Below are 24,096 nucleotides of genomic sequence, written 5' to 3' on the forward strand. Positions count from 1 at the left end.
AACCAGTGATTAAAAATGGTAAAAAATGCAAATCAGTGTTTCTCTGACGCAGATAGATACAAGAAACAGAAAGCTCTGGATGTGTTGGGATAAAACACACACACACACACACACACACACACACACACACACACAATCAATGATGTTCACATGTCAGGTGTCAAAAATATCTGTTTGCATAATCAATTTAGTGTCACATTTATAGCAGATTAATCCAGCATGTGCCCCCTGTTAATGTACTCACATGCCTCCCCCGCTAATCCACATGCATGCTGTCTAATACTGCAAACATGCCACACATGCGCTCACAGCTACACAGGCACATACTGTACACATTGGACTGGCTACCTTTGGCCAAATCCACACATGGGCCTGTAATCTGGTCTCTCAAGGTGTTTGGATTTATCTTTAATTCAGTAGGGGACCAGGTCTGCCAGCTCCTTGATTGCTTAAACCATATTATCCCTGCACTCTGCATCCTAATGAGTGTCCACCAGGCAAAAAGATGCGCTTGTGTGTGTGTGTGTGTGTGTGTGTGTGGGTGTGTGCGCGCACGGCGGAGGTATGTGAGCATTTGTTCAGGAGTGTGTACGTGCATGCCTGGTATCTGGGAGTGCACGTGTTCCTTTGCTTGTGCGAGTGTTTGGACACACATCACTGCGTTCCCTGGCACGCCTTGAATCTTCATTATGTTTAGCTGCGGGGCACAAAAACAATTTGTAACTTCACAAGGTGATGTAGCCACTAAATGGAATCTTTTGGGGGCAACGGCTTGTCTGCGATACCCGCTACCATCTACCTCAACATGCTAAATGGTTTACCACCAGGACAGGATGTTAAAGTGCCCTCTGTGCGCTTATCCGGACGCCGCCATGATTCTCTATAGTCAAAACAAGCTCATCAGGATAAAGCAGGCTGGGATTTTGCAGCTTGCGGCTAGTTATTTGCTTGAGCTCATAAAAAAATATAGAAACGCTGATGGGAGCTTCGTGTGTGATGTCGCTTGGCTAAATATTGAAGTCAGAGGCAATGCATTGAGTTCAACAGCAGGGATGGTCGTGCAATTTTGGGGCCATTAAAGGTAAACTATAATAACGCTGGGCTGCTTTGACATCGTTTCACAGTTTGGATGTGACTTTGCAGCACATTTTCTTTCACACTGCAGCCTGGTGAGGAGTTCTGTCAGAATATTTATAACTCAGTCAAGACCAGTAGAATCTAGGGCTGAGCGATGGGTGCATGTTATTAGAAGTCATTCGACTTCAGACCGCTCACGCCAGGAAGGATTCACCGGGTCGCTCCTTCATTTTAACGCTATTAAAACTCTGAAGTCGCCTTCCCGAAAACCAGTGCATCAGGACGCGTGAGCCATGCTGAGTTTCAAGTCTCTGAGTTGAGTTTGATGGTGCACTAAAATGAACTGAAACCAATAAGCCCCTGGAAGGAAGGAAACGCTTTTACGATGCAACTTGCATGAATTGGAAAAAGGATGTCGGTAATGTAAGTTGTAAACACATTGGATTTACCGAGTGAGCCGACATTGACGAGGCGCCCATTTGGAAAGCTGCAGCCTCTGTGTTATGGAGATATTAAGCACAGAGCTCCAGGTAATGATCTGTTTTCATGCACAAACATCCAGCATTTTTGGAAAGGAATTCTTCATCCATTACTACGTAGTTAGTGATCATTAGCTGAACCCTCTTGCATTCCAACATTTACTGAATTATAATTTCATGCTTTCAAGAACAAGCTTTAATTTCCCCCAAGTCGTCAACCACAGCCACCCCCCGGAGAGACATGTTCAACATTAATGCAATTATTACGCAGACATATGCTGCAGTTGTTATTTTAGCACTGCAAGGCCCTGTGGGCTAATAGGCCTGTCTGTTGCCCAGATGCTCATAGGAAAGGTTTTGCCTTTGTGTGTGTGTCTGTGTCTGTGTGTGTGTGTGTGAGGGACAAGACAGAAGCAGAACGCTAAACAGAATACTCTGGCCGTACCTGTGAGATTGTGTCGTGCATTTAAGGGTGCCAGCTCACGTTAAACCCTTCTGAATTAATCCCCCCTCCTCCCTGTGGGCATGGGTTTAAATCTCTTTTTTATTTTGACATTTTTTTTCTTGTAATTAATTGTTGTTTGCGACCCAGCTCTGCCTCTATGCCTCTATGCAACCCACAAGTACATGAGTGTGTTTCTGCGCTGCGAGTGTGTAGGAGGAGGGTATGCTCTGAAAACCAGGACTTTCTCTCACACACACACACAAGCATGCACACACGCGTATTAGTCATGTTCTCTCTGTCTCCGCGATGATGATCAAATCAAGTCCTGTGCCTTTGCCCGTACACCCCAGCTTGTGCATGTTGTCAGTAACCTCCCACAGTACACTCCCTGCCCAAGGTGACGCTCACACGCCACACGGAAAACACACGCACGCATACGCACACAGGCCCGAGGTGACACAGATGACAGCTCAATTCTGGGTGAGTCAGCTCCACTGTGTCCTTGCCCAGACATGAGAAGGAGGCGGTGTGTCTGTTGCGCATCACATGTGTGTGTGTGTGTGTGTGTGTGAGAGTTGGTAGGAGGTGCTGGAGGAGAGAGGCGCAAAGGTGAAGAAGAAGAAAGCACAAGGGAGAGAAACAGAGAGCGACAGAGGAAAGGGGAGGGGAGAAGCAGCAGGTGACTGTAGAACAATCACTCAACTGTGTGTGTGTGTGTGTGTGTGTGTGTGGTGCTCAGAAGTAGCCAGCGGGTGACAATTAATACACTCTCATCTAACGGTGGCATGGGGCCAAGAAAACAACAGGCTCTGTCTGTGTGGCTCCCCCGTATCTTGATCTCCTCGAATCCTCCTCAGTTTTCGGCCACCCTCCACATTTCACTGGTACAGGGAGTTTAGAGGCCGCTTGTCACACCCATGTTGGAATTTCCGCGGACACGGAACGCCAGCTGGGCCCAAAAAACAAACAATGCAGCCATTACTGTAATGGTGTGGCTTCTGTACCTAATTGCAATGTGTCAGATCATGGGGACAACAGAAAGTCGACCCACGACGTAAAACTATTTTCAGCTGAAATTAATGCAATCTGGTCACAAATTAACTCGACAGAGCACAACGCTATTTTGAATTTGAAGCTATCACTAATGTCTTTATTTTATGAACAATATCAAGGCTATTGTTGTCTATATGCTCAGTTGATAAGGTCTTTGGAGAGTTCATTCTGCTGACTTCTTGAAAAAAAGTTGTTGGAACCTAGATCATGGCATTTGTGTTTATTGCTGTTCGGCTATGATATCGCTATTTAAAAAAAACGGGTAGTCGCTCTATATGGCTTTGATGTTTGACCACACAGACTGAGGTTTACCACCCGTTATCCTCACTGTTCTACTCGCTTAAGGAAACCATGAAATATGGGAAGACATGGTTGTCACAATAAGACATTAAGATGTATGTAGGGCCCACATTAACATTGCACCTGTAATAAGAAATGGACATGGACCCCCCCCCCCCCCCCCCCATATTCTCATTTGTTTATTATTTTTATTGATTGTTAATTGTTTTGTTTGTTCGCCTGGCATCTGTTTGCTTATCTGTTTATCGGAGGTTCGAATGATGTGAGGTTAATGTTGGTTACATGGATTTAAGTTCAGGCAGAGACTTGGGTCAGCTCAGGGGTCCTTTGGGGAAAAGCGAGGGAAAAAGCTGCGCTCGCGCTATTCAGATTGGTCTAGAATAGCATGAAGTACGCAGTGTGGAGCTGATCAGTGTGTTTCTGTACTTTTCAGGTGGGTGAAAGTGATTAAATAGTATAAAAGTAGCGACACATGGGCATAACTGTTTGGAAGGCAAATATGAATGTATGTCTGTTTGGAAGTTGAATGTCATGACGTGTCTGGAATATAATGAATCACTTAGCTTAGCTAGCTAGTAACCGTAGTAACCATCTGTAGCCTGTGAGTGACAGTTGCGTGAATGTGTAGAATGTCGCCAGTGTGAATGAAGTTGTTAGTGATAATATAAGTTGATATGTGTATACAGGTATAATAAACTGTTTGATTCAGATTGGTCTAGAATAGCATGAAGTTAGTAGTGTGAAGCTGATCAGTGTGTTTCTGTACTTTTCAGTGTGTTCGTGTACTGTTGATCCTGTTAGTAAAGAAATTCTTAAAAAAACATGCACGCCTGGATCTGCTGTGTCCAAGTGCGCAACATGTAGAATAATTTAGAATACTTATTAAATTGTTATAATTTATTGAACTGACAGTCACATATATGTTGGATATCGACGTGGAGTAGCTTTAAGGGCATATTATGGGGTTGTTGCCACAAGGTCAATAGCCACCCTTGGTGCCCACACAGAACCGCCAGTTGCTGCCCAAATGTAATCACTGAATGAGAAGCAACAACAATAGAGCAAAACCAGCGAAAACCAGTTGTACCAACTGCTTGACCTTTACATAGTTTCATCATCAGCCTACTTCTCAAGGATGCATGGATGACTGGCTTCGTCACATCCTGGTGAAATCTAGCACTTCAATACTTTGGTCCGCTAGATGTCTGACATTTAGGACGACTTATTTTTTTCCTAATCTCCAAAGCCATGTACATCACGGAATAGCTTATAATAATATGAGCGCAATGTGACTCACCGTCCCAAAAGAGGGTCACACAGGAGGCCCATTTAGTTTTGAGCCAGCAGTGCTTTGTTGCCTTCAAGATGACAGCATCTGTTATGCCTTACATGCTCTGCAGATTTTGTATTTTATTGAATATGGAGCAAAGGGAAATTATTTAATGTGACAGCACCATTTGCCAAATCTGCGAACAATGTGTGCTCCACACTGATTTAGGACCTTCTATTTTGTGTATTTTTTTTGTCTTTGTGAAATTTTCAGCGTCATCACCCAAGCACTTTGAGCCCCCCTAAAAATAATCCACAGCTCATTTTTAGGCTTTTGATTAACAGCACAGCACTATGAAATCTAAAGGACACTTCAAACTCTATGCCAGTCAAAGTCAAAAGCACATTCAAAGCACGGAGCGCGGGGGCAATCATTAAAAAAATATTTTTACACTCAGAGTATAATAATGGATGTGTGTCTGGCAAGCTTTTTCAAAGGATGGTTGCACTTGAATTGTTGAATGCATTGTTTCAAATGATAATTTTGTACACTTCATTAGGGTCTGTGCGGACATAGTGTAAATCTCTCCTAAATAGCACTTCATACTTAACTGTCAACCATGACAGAATGTGGTGATGATGTCATCTAGAGGCAAACCCTGGAGCTGCTCCACAGACAGGGCCACAGTGACAGCAGGCCTGGTGACTTCACTGGGATATGTGCACGGTTTCTGCTACTCAGCAAGGGGGGGACCTTCGGCAAAACCTCCTTTGCACGTGGATCAGGGGTGACATCATCAAGTTCAAATGTGAATTCACTGCCCAAAAAATAAAAAGACAGAAACAAACGATGCCGTGTAGAATGCCGAGTGGTGTGAAGAACAACAGGGCTTTAGATGCAAAGCCTCATTTCCGCCGCTCCTTTAAGGGATTTATCTTGACAAGATGTTTTCTTTAAGCATCTATACTTCTCATCTATCCAGCAGGGTTGTATCAGAGGCGAATCAAAAAAGAAGAAGCAGATTTGACATGTGTGATGTTCGTGAGAGCTTTGACTGTTTCTCTCTCTGTCAGCACTAAAGCTCTGCGTCGCTGTCAGGGCTTTGTAAGCAATTCTGTCTAAACTATTAACAGTTGAGGATTTGGTTAGAGCAAAAAAAAAAAAAAAAGCTGTAAAAAGAAAAGAAGTGCAGTGTGACGTGAGTGAGTTACTTTTGTGCCTTTTTGCCCGTGGCTGCAACCTCTTGCTTTTAACAACATGGCAGGGACATTGATATCCCCGGCTGAGTCGTCTTTGCAGGAGAATGGATGCCCTTGGATGGACCGGCCTCGGCAGTCTCTAACTACATTCATCACAAAGAGCAATGTGGACTACTTCCTTTTGTATTAAGGTGCCTGGCTATCAATCAATCTCCTGTTAGGTTCATAGTTGCCTCACATGTTATGGGGTAATATGCAAAAACTACATTGCATTAGGGATTTTATGCTCAACATACACAAGTCATTTTTATTCATTCATTTCTAAAACCGTCAACCAAATGGTACTCTCACTCCTCACAAAATGCCCAGCACTTCAGAGTCTCTGCTCAGTGCAGTACTAAAAGCAAAATGTGAAACATGTTTTTTCACTGGGAAAAAATACATTTGATTTAGTTGGCACTCAAACCATCATCCTTTTCCAACACAGCTTTGTTTTTGAGAGACAAATGGTTGCAAACAAATGATGTCTTTATTTCTGTGTTTGTTTGTTTCATCGAAGAGACAGAGTGAACATGTTGTGAAGAATATGAAGCGGTGACTTCGAAGCCGTTTCCTGCAGTGAGGCGTGTTTCCAATGGCCTATAGTGTGTTTTAATGCATTGGAGATGTATGGGAAGTTACACTCACATCAGCATTAAAATACATTTTGGGATCAACAAATCCCTTCGTCTTTATTCAATCCAGGAGAGTGGGACATTGGTGGACTCAATGCACATGCCCTCCTAATCCCAGTGGCTAAAAAAAAGGTTGTTTGCCAGAGCCTTCAAAACCGACAGTGATAACCCATCCATGTGTTCCCACTAATCAGCATTGAGAGTTGCAGTGGTAGCAGGTTAAACAAAGGAGCCCTTAAGTCCTTCTCGGTGGCTCCCTCCTCATTCCAAGGCGTCACAAGGCCTGATGGGATATGTAATCCCTGTAGTGTGTCCTCGGGTCTGCTCTGGGTCTCCTCCCAGTCGGACGTGTCCGGAATACCTCCGCAGGAATACCACTGGAAGGCATCCTAATCAAATGCAATGTACAAAGCTGGCTCCTTTAAATGCAGAAGGGGAGCTGCTCCACACCGAGAGAGTCCAGGGTCCTCACCTTGCACCCGAGGGTGAGCCCAGACATTAGCGATGCACCTTAAAGAAAACGTCAAGGAATCTCACTGCTAGTCATAGTTCTTTCATCACTACCCAAAAAGCTCTTGGCCAGGCAAGGAATAGAACTCAGATCGACCGCTGAATCAAGATTTTCTTTTTCTAAACCCTCTTCATCCTGACAGACGATGCCTTTCTGATCCACCTGTCAAGCTCCTTCACTTGAGGTAGCAGCTGCTTCCCGCTCTGTAGGGTGCAATCAGCTGTTTCCTGACTGCATGATGCCAGAAGTGGAGGTACCATTTTTGTTGTCTTCTTCCGAAGAAGAAGAACGGTAACCTTTAAGTGCACAATTAACCAAAATTTGTTATAATTTTGACGATGAGGATCTGTGTCCACAGCCTGACGTCCAATGTTTCATCCGCGGAAAATTACCCCCAATAATAGATGTGTGGACATCACCGTGACTCAACTTCCACTCGGAAATGGCCTCACCTCACCTCTACCCCTGAAATGATGTCGCCTCACAAACACACTCGGGTAATGAATGCACGCACAGACAGACTGCTTGTTAGGGCATATCATTTATTCATAACACCGTCATTATCTCTTTGATGTCACGGCACGGAGTCATCCCAAGTCCCATTTGCAGAGCGTGGAGCCTCCCAAAGGTTAAAGCCCCTTTCAAACGTTCACCGAAAAAAAGGCAGTTATGTATACACTTGACTCGACGTCACACTCGGATTCAGACCCTCGGAGGCTGGCTGAGTCTGCGGATGACACCGTTTTCTCAGAGTGCAAAGGACGTCTCTTAAGGGCGCTCTCTCTCTCTGTCTCTCTCTCTCTGTCTTTCTCTCTCTCTCTCTCTCCATGTCTCTCTGCAATGCTCTCCTTTGCATTATCCCGCACAAATGTGTACAAATGTCAGTCCAAATATCATCCACAAAAGGAACATCAGTGTGTGACCACATGATCACAGCGTGGGACTTAGTCAGAAATACCATTATCTGGCTTGATTGAATGGATCCTGCAACTAATGGAAAGGCTAATTGTTTAAATTGCATTCAAACACTTCCCACCTGAAATCAACACGCATAATGGGTCGAACTCGATTTGCAAGTGTAACATTCCTGTGACAATGCAGCTACAAGAACAACAACACGTTGACGGGACCGAATTGTGGCAAAAGCGGGCGATTGGGCGTGACTAATCTGCCGCGTGGTGGAGGACGAAGCATGTGCCGTGTAAAAGTAATTAATTGAAATGTATTTAATCAAGCAGAGTGTTGTTTTTCAGGAGCTTACGCCGAGTACCATGTGTGGAAGCAGTATGTGGACTTACACTTACACCCCCAGGCACAATAGATGATCTGGCGAATGGCAGCGGGATGGACGAGAAGACGCTGGGGCTGCAGTCGAATAGTCAAATAATGACCTCCTAACGTCTAACCCTAAGCACTTTTCCTTAACCTCTGTGGAAAACGTCACGGGTCAAGGAAAGATGGGAAGGAGAATTCATGAGGAGTTAGGAAAAGACAATCGAGTACAAAGCTACTAAACTGTCTTTGTTCTGTTTCAAACATGCTGAATTATCACACTAACGCAGATCATATGATCATAATAGCAGATCATAATATGATCAGAAGAATATGCAGACAACAGTTTATGAAACACCACATAACTCGTGTTGACTTGAAAGTGTTTTATTGTAATGTAACAAAATAGTTGATTAAAAAGATGATAATCAGAAACATGACTCAGACTGAAGAGCTCGTCCAGTTTAACTCTTTCATTAAAGCTTCTATAACTGAAGTCAAATAAAAGAGTGAGGGCTGAAGCTGCAGTTCAACACCAGCGAGAATATCAATACAGCAGTTTGATCACTTTACAGCAGTTTGATCACTTTACAGCAGTTTGATCACTTTACAGCAGTTTTCAGCGACGTAACTTTCGTAGTTTTCCAGCAGGTTTAACAGATTATTGAAAGTATTTCCAAGTTATGTTAATGATTATTTACATGATCTGTGTTTCTCGGTCATGATCGCTTGTTCTCGTGAACGGCCGAATGATAAGTCACTTTAAAAGTTGCCGCCGCAAGGAATTGTGGGTCAGCATTCTCTCCTTTCCTTTCGTAAAGGCAAGTCCAGTGGTTCCTATGCTAAAGGAGCTAAGTTAGGAAGCATGAAGCTCCTTTCCTTTGTGTTTAGAGAATTCAACGGGCACTTATCATGGCGGCCACTTAGGTACTTCTGGGTCATTTCACTCAGTTAGGAAGGTTCCTCACCAAAAAGGACTATTCGGTTTGATGAGGGAGGGGCGTGTTAAGGGAACCTGCAGGTGAGCAGGTGTGAAGGGAACAGAGACATAGAATGTGTCCCTGTGACAGTTATAGGAAAACAACACAAATAGACAGAAAAATTACTTAATAAGAAAAGGATGCTTTCTTTTTTTGCAGCATTGACATTGGAGCTAACAGCCGCAAGCAATTCGTTTAATCTCTTTTTTATTACTTTGTTGTTTTTTTCCTGCAGAAAACTGCCATTGAATCCCATAAAACAGTGCTGGCTCTATCACGAAGCCAATAAGCCAGAGAGAGAGGTTGTTATTTTCATGTGAATGGCCCTCAACCTAAAATAACGCAGTCCGGAGAGGCAGAGTCTGCATCCTCATAAACAGTCTGAGAGTCAGCCGCTCCGCTCTGATATCCTGTCAGAGAGGCAACCAGACACCAAATGAGAACACATTACCGCACACATTCGTGTCTCATGGCCGGCGATGACTGAAACTAGTGTGAGGTGAATATTTGGTTTCAAATGTGTGAGTGGAATTCACACATGTTTTTTTCCGCCAAAGAGGGAAGGATGAGACCCAGCCGCGGGGATGAGATATGAATTTCAAATCCAAATAGAATATTTCATCACCACTGAGCATGTGAATTAGGGGGGAAGCGTGTCCACAATGCATCGCTGCAAGAATACTTCCCGCTCCTTTTGATAGAGACAAAATCTGCAGTTAGAAAAGGACTCTGTTCACTCGGCGTATCGGGGAAAACATCTCCTTGAAAAAGATGGATCACAGGTGTTTCCCAGCGGTTATAAATATACATGAATTATTAAACCCAAAACAACTTTTATTATTTGGGGATTTTGATCATCCGGAGACAAAGTTGACACAGGAATTGGAAGGGAACACCAGGTGGTCGTTTTCCAGGACTTCAGCAGTGAATGCAGTGTGAAAACTTGCTGGCTAATGTGTGATAAGCAGATGTCTCCAAATATTATTCAGCGCTGTTTGGGATTTTCTGTCAGGGAATATAATCCTCCTCACCTCACAGAGCCGCCGCTGGCCTGAACTGCAGCCAAAGGCCTTATTTGCATGCTCGGATCATAAAAAAAAAATACTCCGATGATACAACAATTTATGAAAGATAATCAACGCAAGACTCAACCTGGTGAAAGCGGCTATTAAACGCCCGTCATGTGAACTGCTTGATTTATGTTCGCTTTCAAGCTACGCGAGCACTGTTAAGCCGCTTAAGTGTCTGATAAAATAAATCAAACTCTAAAAGCCGTTTTTAAATGCATGAATATATATTCAGCTCCATTTTTTATGTACGGGTCTGCAGTTCAGAGGTGTCCTTGTCATCCGTAATAGACGCTGATGGGAAACAAAAGACCCTTAACTTTTTTTTATCTTAATACAGTCGCCCATAAATTCACCGTGCTTAGTTTAAAGCCCGGGACGTAGTAGCAGTCGAAGTCCGTTACTGACCATGGCGGAGCCGTTGAAGAGCGCCTGAGTAAACTCATAATGCACGGCAGCACCTTACGCACAGGAGGAGACGGACACTAATGCGGCCTAATTATGCCTCTGTACAGGTAACCAAGCTGCAAGGCGAGAATGTTTCTCCTCAGAGTGCTATGAGTGTGTGTGTGTGTGTGTGTGCCGTAATCTGCCTGACGAGTGAGTGTGTGTACGCGTGTGACACAAGAGTTTCTCAAGATTTAACCACAGGGGGTTCTTCAGCCCTGCTGCTAATCTCAGATACTGAAAGAAAACCAGGGCCGGTCCAAACTTTTTTTTTTATGTTGTGGAAAGAACACAATGAGAAAGCAGTGCTCTGTTAATTTGAAATTTGTTGTTAAACATTTTGGTGCAGTTTGATTCATATTATTGCTTAATTATTTCGTGTTTTATGTGTTTTTATACATAATTGATGTCTTTGTTTTGATCCATTTATTCTTCTATTTTAGCACCCTGTTTGTTCACGTAAATAAAACACAATTAATTGAAAGTTCCCATTGGTGTTCTTCTCTCTATACAACGTGTGTTTGAGTTTACCCGATGAACAGCCTCTCCCTTAATAACTCAATCAATACTTTATTTTGTCTCTGGGAAAGCGCCCACTCCCTTTGACCTCACATTGCCTCCAGTCGTCTTATCGGCAGGCCTTATCTCTCCCTTGAAGTCTCCGGCTTCAGCCAGTTGCCCCTGGTTTAAGTCCGGTGGGACTCCTGCTGCTGACAGGCCCACATTTCAAAGTTAGGTGTGAATAGAGCATTTTCAATGGGTCACGATGAGGTTGGAGTCCTAGAAGGCTGCATAGTTTTGCGGTGACAATGATTTAAGTTTTGGCAGTCTTACCGAATGGATTATGAAGAAATAGAAGAAAATAAATCAGCTGGCAGTATTCAGTTATTCTATTGTATGACGGTGCTTGAGTACTAATGAGAAAATGTGCTGATCAGAGATACCTGATGAAAATACAAGGACACAGCCTTGTCCCTCCATCAGGCGCGCTTTGTTTTCAAGTCACTCATCAAAGACCTTTTTAAAATGAGGCAGATTAACCTCAGATAACCACTGACACCTCATTCATCCTGCCCGCATCCAGCATGAATGTGTGTCCTCTCCAGAGAAAGCGGAGGCGCTTACGAATTCCCGTCACTCCGGCCCTCCCTTGGAAAGAAGGAAGGGGGGGAGGGGCTGATACATTTGGAACTAAATATTTCCTCCACACTGACTGTAGTCACATCAGACCATGAGACATGAAGATGTGCTGTAATGTGTTTTCATCCGCTGTCTGGCTGCCTCCCCTCGACAGGATATCAGAGGACAGCAGCGGACTCCCAGACTGCTTATGAAGTCCAGCGGCCGCCTCTCAGGACCGCGGACCAGATGAGAGGCGGCTTGGCTCGCTGAGTGCGAGACCTTCATTTGAACTCCGGGCCTTGGAGGGAGGGCTTTCTTTTGATTCCAAGAGGAACGCAATTTATATAAAGGCTCTTGTGCATAAATTTCCGGCTAACGACCGGAAGCGAGCCAAAGTAGCCATTTGTTTGAGAGAAAAAATGCAGAGCTTCGTGAACGTAATGTCAAGTCATTTCGTTACGAGGATGGAGAAAGTAAATAATCTGCCCATTACATCATCCATTTACTTAAATTATCGATGCATTTAATCAATTCTTTACATGTGACACACCTCTACAGTGCTTTAGTGGAGCGCATTGCACAATGTTGAGGGAGGAAAAGGACTGGGAATTCAATGCATTTTGGGAGATATTCAAAGTAATAACTGTGTTTTTGGTTTGCTGCAGGAACACTGACATATTACCACCTTTTAAGTTGGGCGGGCAAATAATTACACCTGTTTTTAGGCCGAGGGGATAGAAATTAAGCTCCTTAGTTTACGGTGATGAGACTGAACCAACACAGTAAACCGAAACAATGAGCCAAAAGACATCATAAATCTCAGTTATTGATTATACACCCTTTAAAGTTCATCAATGTAACAGTGGCCATTTTGAGCACACGTTAAAATAACAATAGGTCATCATTTATCAGCCACACTCACGCCGGTATCTCGGCCACACAGTAATATGTGTGAAGCTTGCTGACGTTAGCCATCATAAGACCCTGACGGCACTTTTATTCTCAAGGAATAGAACTTTTACTTTGAAAGGCAAAGACTCTGTTCTTTCTCCTTTCCAAAATGACATTGTCTCACTGGAAGCCAGAGCGCAGAGGCAAAACACAAATAACGCTTAGCCGTGTTTTGGCAGCTTGAAGTGGCGCGCGAGCACACAGCAGCAAACTCAGATTCAATTCCCAGAAATCCGGCAACATGATGAGAGTAAACTTCACACAGCATGCTCATGTTTACCGACCCAACCTTCACTGCTGCTGGGAAGGCAGTCTAAACTATAAACCAGCACCAAAGAAAAAACCACAATTACCAATATAAGCCACCGTGTTCGGAACTGACACAAAAATAACACGAACCCGGGACTCGGCAGGCATGATGGGAAATGTAGGCCGTCCCCTACACTACAATACTGTGTTGTGTGATCAACGGTGAGTGTTGACTGTACGCTGATTGCTGCTGGAAAGGAGAAAACGTCCCCATATACCCTATACTCCCCTGTGACAACTGTCATGTCACTCATGCTTAACTTTTATAATTTGAATCTTTTTTTCCTGTGTGCTATTCTTGGTGTTATCATTGCTATTACCTGCACCTGGACCCGAGTTTCATTCCCCTGTCGGTCTATAACATGTTCTGGAGTGAAAGAGTAAAAAAAAAAAATCCTCGTCTATACACACACACACACACACACACACACACATACATATTGGTGTATCGGGATTGGTACCTCCAGAGCACCATGAAAAACAAGTGGACGATTCATGAGTTTGTATTGAAGCACCGCATTTGAAGCGGCTGCATTGATTCAAAAAGCAAATTGGGAAATTTAGGAGGGAATGACAGCCAATTTCATACAGGTCGCCCTCCAATCGATGCCCAAAATGAAGCACCTGCTTTATTTTAGTGCCGCAAAAATGACACTCACGCGAATACCCCATTTGTCCCGTCTGCCGGCGAGCGACATCCCTACGTTTCATCTCTACGTACAGCACACACTGCAACTCCAGGAACACTGCGGGGCATCGATGACATGAAGCACGGATACATTTTTTGAGAGCTTTATGGCAACATGGTAAAGTGTTGCGCCTGCGAAGCAGTGGTGAAAAATGCAGGTAATTTTAATAACATGCTACTCAGAGATGCTTCAAACTGAGTGAGTCCCTCCTCGCCACACTCCACCTGCGGCCCACCGCACTGCCAAGCACAAAAAGAGCAGAATAACATCCGAGGCAGAACTGAATCGATATAATGTATGCCTGAATGTGTTTTTTTTTCTTCCTTTCTTCAAACCAGTGGCCAAGTAGAAGCAAAATGAAACTATTTGCACTCTATATTTGCCTTTACCTCACATACTGGGTCAAATGAAATGTGCACAAAACGGATCCAACTGAAGCGTATGCCGGAAACGCTAAACCGCGAGGGAGATGACGCAGACAGGAGGCGGTGACAGAGGCTGCCCTTGAGATGTTGGCTGGGCCAAAAAATACAAAATGTCTCAAAACGCAGCCTCCCTGGCATGATTTCCTTTTCGACGATCCACACTTTGAAAGGGGGTCTTAGGCTTAAGGGTTCGGTTCTCAGCACAAGGGACTTGAGACGGCTGTTTGCATAATGAAAACAAAAAGACAATGACAGCAATATAAATAATAGAAATGCGTGTGTGTGTGTGTGTCTGGGTGAGTTAGTCTTGGATCGTCTATACTCCAGTATGGAGTTCAAAAGGTTTTCGAGCCGAGTGCTTAAAAGAAACAAAAAAACTACAACTTTTCCTTCGTTCTTCCCGACAACGCTCACAGAAGAGCGGATGACTCAACGTGCACCGAGGCTGCACATTTTCATTGACATTTCGGTCACGCGGCGGCACGTGAACTTGTTGTCAAGGATGACCTTTTACGACGGGGTTTGACCAGTGTCTTTATTATGCCGGACACGGCACGTACAGCGCTGGCCTCATTCCGTTCGGACTGCAGCAGATGAGTACGACCTGATTAATTGCCTCCGTTTAGGGACATGATACTAAGGCCCCTGGGCTGAAGGACGGCCGACCCATATTTGCATGTCGCCCAGGAAAACCGGGATTGCGATCGGATTCGTGATCTGTATAGATGTGGAAGCACCCAGCGTCTTAAATCTCATCTGGAAACAATTGAAAGTCCATTCATGATAGTGAGCATCCCCCTCATAGTCCCACCCGCCTCTTCCTGTATCAGCCACGCTTTCTCCTATTGTTTCAAAGAAATTAGCATTTCATTAACTGAGCTGGGATACAATTTGGTGACAAACACTGAGAAAAAAAACAATTAAAGATAAATATTCATATCTGACTTATAATTGAGCCGATGGGGTGAACCTGCCGTCACGCCAGCATGCGACAACATATAATGCAACTGTAGCGGGTGTGACAAAGATGCTAAGTGCCCTTAAGCGCGCTCGCGCACTTTAATTGATTTGTTTGCCAGTCTATACCTGGAGAGTAAGCAAAATGGATTTCCCATCACATTCTAGCAAGCTGGCTACCCGTCATGCAAATTAGGGGCATGTTCCTCTCTGCACCGAGCCACGACAATGAGGCCTGCGTCCTCACGTGGCGATGCTGAACGAACATTCATCTTAATGGAATCTATGTTGCTAAAAAAAAAATGACTGTAGCAACGCAGGAGTGGGAACATTCAACGCCATGGCGTCCACAGCAACCTGTGTGTCGTTAGAATGGTGCGATAATGAATGCATGCATCATCTGCAGGGGCTTCTCAAATTATTCAACATTAAGTTTCACATAATGAGGTTGGTTCTTTAGGAAGATTCCCAAAAGGAAACAAAAACAGCAACATTTGCTTGACTGCGAGGCAGTAATCAAACAATATGCATTGTGTTGCGTATGAGTGTGTAACTTTTAAATTAGCGATAATCCAAGGGGAGCAATTATCAAATCTGTATTATGTTATCCGTTGCTGCAGCAACCTTGAGAAATTATTTTCTGCTGCATAATAGAAAAATAAAAAAAGATACAACGCTGTACTTTAACCTGATTGGATGACCCGCGCAGAGCAGAGATAACAAATAAAAAATAAACAGTGGCAAAAAAAAAAAAGCTATTAAAAGTGACTACACAAACATAACAAATGAGCGAGCACACACCCCGAGTGAGACATCGCCGGCATTGCTTTAGATTAATGGCGTCGACAAACACTTCTCATTTAATTTAACATATCACTTCACTCCCACTCCACAGTGTGGCTGAGTGGAAAACCAAAGAAATGAGGGTGACCCTAAGTGTGAAATTAGCAACAAGACATCTCCCGTTTCGGCTCACATGAGAACCGATGGTGTCAGTGATGGATGATGGGATGTACATTATTCTGATGATCCGGCGTGAGTGTGATGAGATTGATACGGTAATCTGTGGGTGGAATGAGCCCTGGTTTTTGTTACCCGGAGCGTTTGCAGAGTTTACATTCAAATGCCTGCTCAAGGTTGCAACACCCTCCTCCCTCCTCCGCTCTCTGCATTGGTCATCTTTCTTGAATTATGAAGAAACAACTCGCCGTCTCTTGCATAAGCTGACATTTTGCAGCTCGGAAAAACATGCTCCGCAGCGTTTCTTGCGATAATCAGTATTTCAGTCTTTGGAAAAGCGCGTCGAGCAGAATGATCGATGAGCTGGAATACTCCGAAGGTGTTCACCGGAATGCTGATCCTCGAGGTATTTTATTATGAGAGCTTCAACACCGTATTCTCCGTGCATTCCTCCCCCAAGTCAGCATGAAGTCGGCGACCTCCATAACTCATCACGGAGACTATCTCGATTCAAAGAACTGCGACCCTCGAAGCATGCCTTTCTTAAATGTAAGCGCTCATGCCTGCCACCATTTCCCATGAAATTAGCAGGTTTCTAGAATGCCCTCCGTGACTTGCGACCTTCCTGTTCCACTGAAATAAGATCAGCTTGTACCTTATCTGTCCTGCAAAGGTGTTTTTCAAAGATATTGTTATTTATTTAAAGAGCACGAGCTGAGAACTGCTTGTCCCTTTGGTTTTCACCGGGCTCTTATCACATCCTTTGGAATCATTTTCTCTTTTTGTGCCCATTCAGATGATGAGCAGCTGCGACTGTGGGATTAGAAACCTCTGCACACATCAGCTATGTTTGGCCCCTTGGGTTTGAAGGAGTCCTGTTGAATTCCAATGGAAATCCAGTCGAGCGGAACAAAAAACGTGCTTCCATTTAAAGTTTGTTTCCTTATATTATATACTGTATCTTATATGCTTTTAAATGTTCATGGTAGACATCTCTGCAGCGAAGAGTTCCCACCCAGTGACCCAGCTGACTTCCAGGAACGCTGCAGGAGTCTGTGTCCCCGTAAAGTCCATTCATAAACTCTGACATTTTAATGAACAGGTTACATTTATTAATGTATTATTATTTAGCAGGCTAGCTTAAACTTCACTGACACCATACCGTGGCTGTCATGTGTGGTTATTGTAGACATAAATAATAATAATACAAAATAAAAAGTCTGATGAATGTTTTAGTACACATTCACTTTTTGATGTGTTCCAGTTAACTAAAAAATAAAAGGCAGACTCTAAAAGTCTGATGCTGCTCTTGAGGCGCGTTCCATTTAGCAGAGGCAGCTCTCAGAGTACCAAATGGTGTGTGGGCAATATGAAAGCATGTGCTCTGTATTTTATTAAAAGTGCAATTAAACTAGAAGTTGTGTGAAGCATTTGTGTGCGAGGTCAATCAATCTTCTGGTGGTATTTTCATGGTTTACTCTAGCTAGGTTTCATTCCCGTCAAAGAAGATCCAGGTAAAAACGCTTCCGCACCGTATCAACGCTTCAAAAAGTACCACTCCAAATGGATTGGACTTCAATGGCGGTTCCTCAGCCCGGTCTACAAAATATGTGCATGTGCTGCATTCTCCATGCTTTGTTTTACTTATAATGACACTGAAGTGAATTCATTCTCCTTCAGTGCGTTTGGCCCGTGAGCAGCACCATATGGGCCGACGGTGGCGGGAGAAGTTTGGGAACAGTGCCGTTTTCTACAGTGAGCCATGAGAGATGAATCGATACAGGAGAAGAAAAAAACAAAAAAAACATTTCAGTTCAATTCAAAACGGCTATTTCCATAGTTTTGCCTGCTTTTGTCATTATCCCAGCTACTTTTCTCCCCGTTATTTTTTTTTTTTTTGCCGTCTTCCTGTTGTGTTTCTTACTCAGTGTTTTTTCTCCCCGCCGGAACGACAGTGCAGCAGATTACCAAACACAGATTGCATTGATTGCCGGGACTAATTGAAAGGAAAGCATCCCCGGTGCGGAGTGCATCTGCTTGCCGGTGCAGGAATGGGCATCTGTGCCCTAGCTCACCTCATCAGGCAAAGGAGCCAAGAAAGCTCTCTGCCGTCGACCACTTAACTCGGCGCTCAATCACACTTTGGGAAGACTCCTTTCTGTTGAGGCGACAGAGCAGACAGACGATGTCGACGGGAAGAAAGAAGAAGAAAAAAAAAACACCCACCCGCCCCGCCCTCCCCGGTTTCGACGCTAGATACCACGGGGGAAATCATCCACGAAGACGGATGGAAATTCGGCAGAGCAATTGATGCACTGCTCCGTTTGTCTGGGACAAGATCTGAGGGACTATGAAACACTTGTCGAGGAGGAAGCGGGAGGAGAACGAGGCCTCCGCCGTCGCTGCCTCCACCACTTTGCACAATTACTCAGTGTGCTGAGTTTTCGCGGAGTTGGCACTGATTGAGGAGCAGCATTTAGCATATTGGGCATTTTTGCAGACATCCGTTACGAGCCACTCGATCTCCAGGCGAAGGTCGGAAACTGTTTCAAATCACAAACAAAAACCCAAAGTGCCATTTGCTGAATCCATAACACTCGGTGGGAAAATAGAAGGCCACGCGGGCCTCTTTTTGGTCTGATTGAGCCGTTTTCCAAGACGCTGGAGAATCCTCTAAGTCTAATGAGGTTAAGGATTTGCTGCCTGTCCCTTATTCTCCACCAGGGACAGCTGGAGAATATTTTAAGAGCCAGTGATCAGATAATCTTTGGCTTGACATGTTTCGAGTCATCCACAGTTTAAAGAACGAAGACTTCCTCAGCCTGACGAGGGCATTATCTTTGGTCTGTACTGTAACTACTGAGCCACTGCAGGGATCCATATGGCTTTATTTTCATGCCTCACACCATCTTAAGGAGGGAACAATTGGGCGTGGGATTTCCACTGTGCAGTGTCATTTTTTTTCTTCCATACTTGAGATAAACGTGTTGGCGTTTCAAGACGTCCTGCTTCAGTGTAACTGCCGCTGAGGACAGTCGTGCGCTGCGGCTCACGGCGCTCATTTGCATGCAAATCCTATAAAATGCAAAACGGCTGAATGAATGAATTACAGGCATTCAAACGTACATTACTGCCGAATTTGAGAGTATCCCCACTGATGCCCCGGGTTTATTAGTCATATATGTCTTTAGTTATGGCTTCTGACAGATGGTTTCGGTGTTGAGGTGCAAGATATTGCGGAAAGGTGATGGCCTATTTTTTTAAGGGGACTTAAAACTCACTTTAACACGATGGCCAACACAATCAAGTCACAATCCGGAAAATGTCACCGGGAGAATGTCAGCCTGCCGCCAGTCCCAGTAGCAGGAACAGAAAGCGTCTGTGGATGCTGAAGGCAGTCTATACGGAAAATCCTTGTCCAGAAGATGATGGGATGAAACTTGAATCAATACTTTTGGAGAAGTCCCTTGAATTAATCTGTATTTGTATCTGTATTCATTTTATGATGTACCGTAACATTATAGATACAAAAAAAGCTATTTTTACTTTTTATATGTATGTGTATTTTAATCATGTACCTCAATTGATCAAACAATGAAACATGATTTGTGTTTGAACCCCATCTTCAAAAGGGAAAACTGAGTCACAATATATGCTGTTTGACTGTTAACAGTCCAGTAGTGCAAATAGAGGGTTTAACAGTGAGTGAGAAAATCTATATTGGAAGCTGCATGAATAATAGCAGATGAATGTTAAAAATGTAGTTAAAATAAAAATGCAGGGGGTCCAGATAAAAATACATAACATGTTGGATGTCGCACAAACCATCCTGCCTATAGCCTGCAAGTATTACTAACATGTATGGATACTGTTGGAATCCTGGAGTTCTTACCCATTTCCATCCATATTGCAGCAGCCATTTAAGTGTCAGCACCACAGTGTGTTTGACGTAAATTGAGTATTGACCTTAACTGATCATTTACACCTTTTGTGGGTGTACCAGCAAAAGAACAGTGCGCAGCAGCAAGTTGTGGGCGGCTCAGCAAGATTTAATGACACCAGGGGAAAGGTGACAATTGGTGCGAAGGTGTCTCCAACCCGGACAGCTATGGACCCCCTGAGACAGCCTAGATGAGTCAATCCTTCATTTCAACAGCCAGGAGAAAGGAGAGGATAATTGCTCTGTTCTCATGGCTGCTTCAAATTACTTTGAGAGATCCAGGACAGTCATAAAACCAGGAGTAACTAACCACCTTGGCTCTGACAAAAGCCTGGAGTCAGGCGCCGAACATGTTGTTTTTCTATTGTTTATTCTGTCCTAGCTCTTAACTGAACCTGTATGCACTTTATGTGCAGTATATACCATCTGCTAACTGAGGGAAGGTGTTTTTTTTTTCTCCTCGCTTATAGTATGTCATTAATAGGTTATTTTTACATGCAGAATGCATGGTGTAACACGTCATTGTGTCTCTCCTGGCAAACGCATGCTAAGTGTTTCTCAATTGGGCACTTCACACCTCGCATTTGCAAAAAACAATGTGTGTCTTTTTTTAATAGTCATGTCTGCCTTCAGTGAAACATGCATTTTGCCGAAAGTTGAGACTTGTTTATACTTGTTTACACCTCGATTAAACAGCTGCCTCGTGTGATCATGTGCACCTGTATCAACACATTGTTATGGTTGTGAGTGGAGGAGTCGCAATGCAGGACATAAAGCCACACTAAAGCACTAAAAAAACACTAAATTTAAAGTCACCCTGGAAAAAATACAGACGATATGTACTGCAATGCACCAGCTGTGCAGGTCGAAACAGATTTTCCTCAATCTGTGAATTTGACGGAAACAAGGAAACAACAATATAATGTCATCTGCATATCATAATGAAGAAGAATATGCAGCCACATCTGCCTGCAGTATGCTGAACGGCCGGGCAAAAACAAGCAGATATTGCATGCATTATTCGGTTTGAATGGATCTACGCGCGCCCACACACACACACACACACACAATGCTTCCGATCCTTCAGCTGCTGCCATATATCGGAGCTAAGCTAGTAGTTGCTCAGTGTGCCGTCTGTGGCTGGTTTAGTGGACAGAAAGATGATGCCGAAGAAGAGCACACATGCTCAGCAAATAGTAGAAGGTCAAAAAAAAAAAAAGCGGCGGGGAGGTCTCATTAGTACGTTTGCAACAGCGCTGTGCTTTTTGAATAGAAAACGCAAAGAATAGCTAACCAGAGTGTGTGAGGGTGGTGGTTTACTGGATGATGTAAAAAAGGGGAGTGCCATAAGTAAACAGAAATGAGAATCGGAGTATTCTTTGCCTGAGACACCTCAACTCCTAACTCTGAGATGTGTGATGTTTAGGTCCTGGGTACAATACAATACATTTCATCTTCATGCCAGAGTCAATGGGTAATTGCTACTATTGCTCAAAACTGGTGCAAAACAAATGAATGCATGCCTTTTTCATGATATCTAATACATTATTGCTTTGAAATCAGTCAGACTTGGATTCTGCAACAGCATCAGTTATATCAGAACTGGAGAGAATGTCTTCAGCGAATGGCTTCCCTCCCTGTGGAAAAGATATAATAATACTTTAATTTTATATAGTGCTTTTAATATGTGCTTGCTCTTATCCTGTCATATGGATCACTGATCTGATTGGTTGAAGTTAGCTGGCTATAGATGCTGAAGGACAGATGGTTCATCCAATCAATTGCCAAGTAGTTTTTGAAAGTGCCTGCCTTTTCCAAACCGTTTCAGATGACTGCTTCTCAGACGGCTCCATGTAAGAAACCATCTGTCGCGTCAGGTTAACATGTGCGGTAAATACTGCAGACGTAGATACTCACTACTTTGTGTTAATCCACGGTTAAAAATAGTCCCAAGCAGATGCACTATTTACTCCTGTGTGAGGAGCAAAAGTTTATAACTACAGTTCCCAGCTGTTTAAGGAAATGGATAAAAAAAATAATGATCATCGTACACTACTATGTATACTGTTTGTTGGAGCTGTGTTGTAAATATTCTAGTAACCAAAGCGCAAAACTTTCCTGCAAGCTAACTCTCTCATCCATCAATAATGTATTCCATCCAGAAAATGAAGCCCACTAGAGTTCCTCTGATGGTTTTTAAGCTCCGGGTTGAGAAGACAAACCCACATCTTCATGTGAAATTGTGAAAACACACTGCAAAATGGATTCTCCTTGTTGTTGTTGTTGTTGTTGTTGCGTCACGGTTCACAGTCACGCTTCCAGTAAAGTAATCGCCATCTTAAAGATCTAGGCTGCCAAAAATAAATTTCTTTTGTTTGTTTTGTTGTTTATTTGTCCTTTTCTACTTAGTAAGTTCATAAAGTCAGATGCGGATGTGTTGCACAGCTTTTATGAACGCTGGCATCCAGATGAGTGCTTCCGAGGCTCCGCTTGGGTAGCTGCACGCAAACAAACACACTTTTAATGTGAAACAGACACACACAAATGGCCACAAATAATCAATGGAGCGCACACAATTTTTAACACACACACACACACACTTTGTGTCTTGTTGGATGTGGCACAGAGCCCTTAGCGAGCGACAGCAGTAAGTGATGGATGCTGCGATGTTGACAGGAGGAGTAATTATGCTTTGTACCATGGTTCCCGGTATGGGGGCCACCCATCACTCTCCATTACGCCCCTGTGTTGTGGCAGCCTTCCACTTTGTTTAGCAAATGAAATGCTTTTCCACCTGAGTGCTCCGGAGGAATAAGGAGAGGCGTGACGGGGGTGCATGTCACGGGATACAGGGGAACGGGGGCGAGACAAACACCCGTGGTATATTTTGGTTGCGGCCTGTGTGTGACTGCGGAGGGAATGTAGGGACACACACACACACACACACACACACGTGTGGCCAAACAAACAAGCCTTAAATTGTGTGTTTTTGGAAGGACAATACAATATATAACTGATGCATCTGCGTCTGATTACGGATGGATCTGGTAAGAGCTGCAGAGCAATCCTTTCAAACGCGTATACGATTGTCTTTGACCGTGATTTTGAGTCTCTTTCATCTATGTTTTCATCTTTTTAATATCCAGGTTGCTTTTATTCCAAAAACATCAAACAACAACAAAAAAAGGAGGAAAAATGTAATGAAACAATGGCATTGCCGCAATTGATGCAACACATTATTACTGAGTGAAAATGTTTGCCTCCACCCCCCCTTTCCGTGGAGAATAGAGATGGTTCTGTTTTCTTTCAATTTCTGTCACACTGCAAACGAAGAGGCAGCAATTATTGACATTGCCTCTGGAATTAACTACAAACGGAGGAAAAGAGAAACAGTTTAGCTCTGGGACAAAGCCAGTGGAAGAATATTGCGGCTTCTAGAAGAATATATTATGAATATCAGTGCAAAGGTTTGTGTTTTACTTCATCCGGCGCTTTCTCGGCTTAATAAGATTCCCACCACCTGGACCCTGAAGGTATTATGAGCAATGATTGGCAGCAGTCATTATTGATATCAATCATCATTTGCCTCGGCACATTAGAACCATGTGTATAATCAAGCCTACGGCCAAGGTCAAAATTATGAAATCATTACGATCTTTTCCATCTAAATGACAAGACTAATCACTGCACTCCGCAACTATTGCGCCGTGCGCGCCCTCACCGGCGTGCCGGTGCACTTGTGTATGTGTGTGGGCATGCACATGAGCAAAGTTCCCCTTGTACAATGATTAATCCTTGCTGTTGGGGGTTAATAAGAGTAATTTGGCCGTGCGTAATGGCTCCAACTTCCCCAAGTTTAATGGCGCTATGATTTTATTAGGCAGCTTGTTTCTCTAAAGCTTGTTAGGGGATGAAGGAGCTGTGTAGGTCGAAGAGAGAACACACAAGACCGTGTGGCTATATTTAGCC

This window comes from Taurulus bubalis (genome assembly GCF_910589615.1).
Source record: "Taurulus bubalis genome assembly, chromosome: 21".
Lineage (NCBI taxonomy): Eukaryota > Metazoa > Chordata > Actinopteri > Perciformes > Cottidae > Taurulus > Taurulus bubalis.